This window comes from Canis lupus, chromosome 19, assembly GCF_003254725.2.
Source record: "Canis lupus dingo isolate Sandy chromosome 19, ASM325472v2, whole genome shotgun sequence".
In the NCBI taxonomy this organism is placed as follows: domain Eukaryota; kingdom Metazoa; phylum Chordata; class Mammalia; order Carnivora; family Canidae; genus Canis; species Canis lupus.
In genome coordinates, this window is record NC_064261.1 from 45,748,074 (window position 1) to 45,753,491 (window position 5,418).

At 34.5% G+C, this 5,418-nt stretch overlaps 1 long non-coding RNA gene across 3 annotated transcripts in view; it reads right to left on the reverse strand.

Annotated features, from left to right (window-relative positions):
• LOC112649109 (uncharacterized) overlaps window positions 1-5,342 on the reverse strand; it is a 39,387-nt gene extending 34,045 nt beyond the window's left edge. For all 3 annotated transcript variants that reach the window (XR_004807086.2, XR_004807089.2, XR_004807087.2), the window contains exon 1: window positions 5,199-5,342. This is a non-coding gene — a long non-coding RNA (uncharacterized LOC112649109). The remainder of the gene's footprint in view (window positions 1-5,198) is intronic.
• Between the last annotated feature and the right edge of the window lie 76 nt (window positions 5,343-5,418).

Below are 5,418 nucleotides of genomic sequence, written 5' to 3' on the forward strand. Positions count from 1 at the left end.
ATATTATTATACATTCTTTATCTTATAAACACTTCAGACTAATCTATAATCTGTGTCAATATTATGCAAATGCTGAGATTTGTAACCTAAATGTCTCACTAAATTTTCAGAGAACAACTAAGAAACTGTAAAATTTCTTGTTGGAACAGATGGTCCTTTGATTAATGCTCTAGTGCATAATTCCACCTCTATTGAGTCATTTTAATGAGAAAGTGTTTAAGTGTTCCACCAGTTGGCTGGTCAAATTGGCAATAGGCACCAGTTAAGGTGTAAACCACAAACATAAATCCATCTAGTGACCCATGAGCAAGTGAAACTGTATCTGCAAGAGTCTTTCTAATAGAGAAGATAGTGATTTAATATTTGAGAAAGCAGCATGAAAAGTTTCTCATTGCTTTAAATTCCTAGCCAGCGGCAATTATTATATGATACAGGTCTATGATTAAAACTAGTCATGTAAAATTTCAAACAAATCAGAAAAAAACAAAGTAACCAAAGTCGTTTGGATTTAGTCTTGAAAATGTTCTTAGGTTGGAAATGAAATGCCTCAACACCAGATTTAAATCAATTGAAATAACTGGAGAGATTATATTTTCAACTCACATATTCATAGTTCATTAGGTTTAATAGTGTGAAAACCTCATATTTAGAACACCATTGGCATTACCTACACATCCCTTCCCATAAACATCCAAAACTAATTCTGATAAAAAACTTCAAATTTGAATTGTAGTTATGAATCCACTTATTTTCTCCTAGAAAATTTAAAAGCTCTAGGAATGTATCCATTCAATTTCAATATAGTTCATTTCAAAGGCTGTTTATAAAAATAAAGCCTTTTAGATTAAGCTTTTCCCAACTGTTGCTTCCAGTTTTGCCATATTACATAATTTTTTCTTAAAAAGGGGGAGGGGGGGCTCTTGAACTTTTAACCTTGCCCTATAAGCTAAGTCAAAAGTTATCAGTTACTAGTACTCTTTTATATAAGTTGGAAGGAAGTAAGGGCAAAATATAGGTTTAGACTTCTCTGAGCATGCTTCTGGTTATCTTATTCTGCTGATGGATCTGCTAGATTCAAAGTAAAAAGGTATATGCTTTGTACCACTTCCTGGCTTTTCTCTTCATAACCTTATTAGTTTCCTTCAGCATGACTACTTAGTGATAGTATAATTATTGAAGACTAGTAATGGTCCTCCATTATTTTGGTTTTCCAAAAGCCCTAGTCCTTTTAAGCAACTTATTTGTATACACATATACTTTCCTAATATTTAACTTACTTTAGCCCCCTGACTAGACTTTGATATATTTGTTGAATGTCTATGTGGGCAAAGTCAGTGTCAAGTGATAAAGAATGGAGGCTATAATACAGATATCTCAGATAAGAATTAGTCAGTACAGAGCAGGGTATGCCGCGCTAACAATCACAAGGGTTCTCTGGTTTAACAAAACAAAAGTTTATTTCTCTCTTGTACATAATCTTTTATGGATTAAGGCAACTGTTTAGCACAACCAGGGCCCCAGCCAGCCATTGATACTGAACTGATCTGATCTATGACTTTATCAGCCTGAGGACTTAATCTGCTCTTGCCTTAGGAGAAGAAAGAGCTTGTGAATTGTTGGCTTTTCCAAGCTTTGGCTGGAAGTGACACACATCACTGCTGCCCAAAGTCCACAGGCAAATACTAGTTACATGGTCAAAGGTGAACAGAAATGTGGTGGTGCAGATGGAATGTTTGGCAAGTGAAACTGTTGCTACCATAGTGGAAATTTGAAACTATTCATGCTTTTTAACAACAACAACAATAATAACAACAACAACGACAATTCTGCCAACATTTCAGAAAGGGGTATGAATGAAAAAGAGTAGATTATAACTCAGAGGTAACCAATTATTATTTGGTAAATTGGGACCCCTTTGATTTATTGATTTTATAATTTTTTACAGTGGGAAGTAAATATAGTTTTAGTTTTGGAGAATTAGAAAATATTAACAAATCAGGTAGTAAGTACATGTTAATCCTCCCCTTGACTTTACAGACCTCACTTTCCTCCTCTTTTCATTCACACTCCATTGTAGAACAAAAATTTAAAGAATAAAATTTGCCTTTATTTCATAAAGAATACATTTTGTATATAAGTTTAGTAAATTGTGGCTTTTAGACTCTCAATATATCTTATGATTATATGACTCTAGGTGAGAAAAACAAGAAAGCTCACTTAGTTTAAATGACTGCCATTAATCTTGTATTTAAGCACAGCTGACTCTAAGTCTACTGAATCCAAGTCTTGTGCTCATATCTTACCCCCTTTGTCCAATACTTTGAAAATACCTCCTTGTTATGTTCATCTCATCCACTACATAGAGAGTTCCTAAGGTCAAGCAACATGGATTTCTGGTATATGTTTGATCTATATTACATGGGTTATGTATTTGATACAGGTACTCTGACCAGGAATTTAGTGCCTTATATATTCCAGAGGTCTGAAGAGGCACCAGATTGTATTCAGAATTATGTATGTGCCAATGTCATCAGGTCCAGGTTCAATGTTTTTTTGTTTTTATTTTTTACTCAAGTAAATTAATATGTACTAGTATAATATTTTCAAGTGTACATATAATGATTCAACAATTCTATACATTTCTCAGTGCTTATTGAATACTCTTAATCCTCTTTATGTATTTCAGGCATCCTCCTTCTGGCAACCACTACTTTGTTCTCTGCATTTAAGAGTCTAGTTCTTTTTTTTTTTTTTTTCTTTTTCTTTCTTTTCTTTTCTTTTCTTTTCTTTTCTTTTTTTTTTTTTTTGGCTTTATTTCCCTTAGTTTATTTGTTGTTTCTTAAATTCCACACATGAGTGAAATCACATGATAATTTTTTCACTTAGCATTATACATTCTAAGTCCATCAATGTTGCAGCAAATGTCAAGATTTCATTCTTTTTTGTAGGTGAGTAATCTTACACTCTTTATCCATTTATCTATCAGTGGACATTCAGGTTTCTTCTATATCTTGGCTATCTTAAATAACACTACAATAAACATAAGCGTGCATATATCTTTTTGAATTAGTATTTCAAATTTCTTTGGGTAAATATCTGTAGTGGAATTGCTGGATCATATGGCAATTTTATTTTTAATTTTTTGAGAACCTCCATACTCTTTTCCAGTGGTTGCTCCAATTTTCATTCCCACCAATGATGCAAAAAAGTTCCTTTTTCTCCACATCCTTGCCTACACTTGTTGTTTCTTGTATCTTTTATTTTAGCCATTCTGACAAGTGTAAGGTGATATTTCATTGTGGTTTTTATTTGTATTTCCCTGATGATTAGTGATATTGAGCATCTTTTCATGTGCCTGTTGGCCATCTGCATATCTTCTCAGGTTCAATAGTTTCTGACAGATATTTGGCATTCATTACTGATTGCATATACACCACAATTATAAATCCTAGATATAGTAATTATCCAGGATTAACTACTAATGACAAAAAGAAGAGAATGAGAGAGACATTATTGTACACATGCTGCTTACATTATTTGATGTAATATTCACAACCACGTTGACAAATGAATTTACTGGCTCTGAGAAGTTCAGTAGCTTTCCAAAGTCAGTGTTAAAGCACATATTTGACCACGTCTACTTGATTCTAAATCTTGTGTTTTTTTCCCTCAATGCCATAATGATGCTCCCATAAGAATATTTAGTACTCTAGCAAATAGAAACATCATCAAGAAAAATGGTATGCCTTATTTTCCTCTTTTCTTGACATTCTATTTACTTTCATATTGAATAGGGATTTTATGCATCCTCACCAGCAGTAAGACATGCTTCTTAAATAAGATTGCAGTGCATAAAGATTACTATTTAAATATTTTTCCTAGACTTGACCTCTGCATTTTTCTTCTTTACTTGGGAAAAGTCAGAGAACATAGCTGTCTTCAGGCTAGATATAAATGTTTTTGGGAAATAATGGAATTTGTGAGATTGGATCTCTCTCTTACATATATACTAAAAAATTATAAAATGAACTATATCCTGGGAGTAAAAGGAGAAGAGTATCCTGCTAAATCTAGTTAAATCATGGTCCTCTTTCTATTCCAAAAAAGATTCTCTTGTGGATATTTCTTTTTTGTTTCTAAACTGGAGGTCAGTCCAAGATGTCTTTCACACACACACACACACACACACACACACACACACAGAGTTTTCAAATATTTACTAATTTGTTTATTCAGTAAATATATATTTATTGAATGAATATTATTGATTTTTTAAATACTAGATTCTGTAGTAATGGTGTACAATTGAAAGCATATTTACTGCTTCCTTTCAATTTTATTTTTTTTAATTTTTATTTATTTATGATAGTCACACACAGAGAGAGAGAGAGAGAGAGAGGCAGAGACACAGGCAGAGGGAGAAGCAGGCTCCATGCACCTGGAGCCTGACGTGGGATTCGATCCGGGTCTCCAGGATCGCGCCCTGGGCCAAAGGCAGGCGCCAAACCGCTGCGCCACCCAGGGATCCCCCTTTCAATTGTAATTCAAGAGAGAGGGCACGTGGAGATACCATGAGGTCAAAGGAAAGAGTAGTCATCCCCTCTCCATTACATCAAACATAACAAGATGAACAGATTCCAATGTTGTATTAGGATTTTCATTTTGAAGATATTGAGACTGAGATCCCTGTGTGGCTCAGCAGTTTAGCACCACCGTCAGCCCAGGGTGTGATCCTGGAGTCCAGGATCGAGTCCCACATCAGGCTCCCTGCATGGAGCCTGCTTCTCCCTCTGCCTGTGTCTCTGCCTCTCTCTCTCTCTCGTTCTCTGTGTATGTCTCTCATGAATAAATAATTTTTTTTTTTAAAAAAAGGATATTGGGACAAAGAGCACAGCCAAAGTCTTAATGTAACTGTCTTCACTTTCATTCAGCTCTCCAGGTCTTGGATCATCCTTTAGGCCAAAGCAATAAGCCAAGTACTTTTCTATTTACTACCCACATTTTTGGTGTCAAGTTGTATGTGAGTCTTTTACATTTGTTGTTTCATTTAAGAAGCATGTTTTTCCAGCTAGCAAAAGTTGTTACTGATTTGGGGGTTTAAGAGTAAAGTAGAGACAAGAATTTTTAAGTAGATCTTTGAGCTGAATTGAAAGTGGCTTTTCGGTATATGACTGATCTACACAACAGAGATTACTTACTTGATGCAGATGATCTGATCAAGAATTCATAATCTTAAATAATGCAAAGTTCTAAGGAGCCACCAGGATGTGTTCACAAGTTCAATATTTTGAGCCTACGGTAGAAAAGGCAGAAGATGGTTTAAATTAAGAATGAGTGACATCACCAAGATGGTAACACAGGTTGTTCTTGGCTTCTATCTCACTCACAATAAGAATACTGGCAACCATTCACAAATAA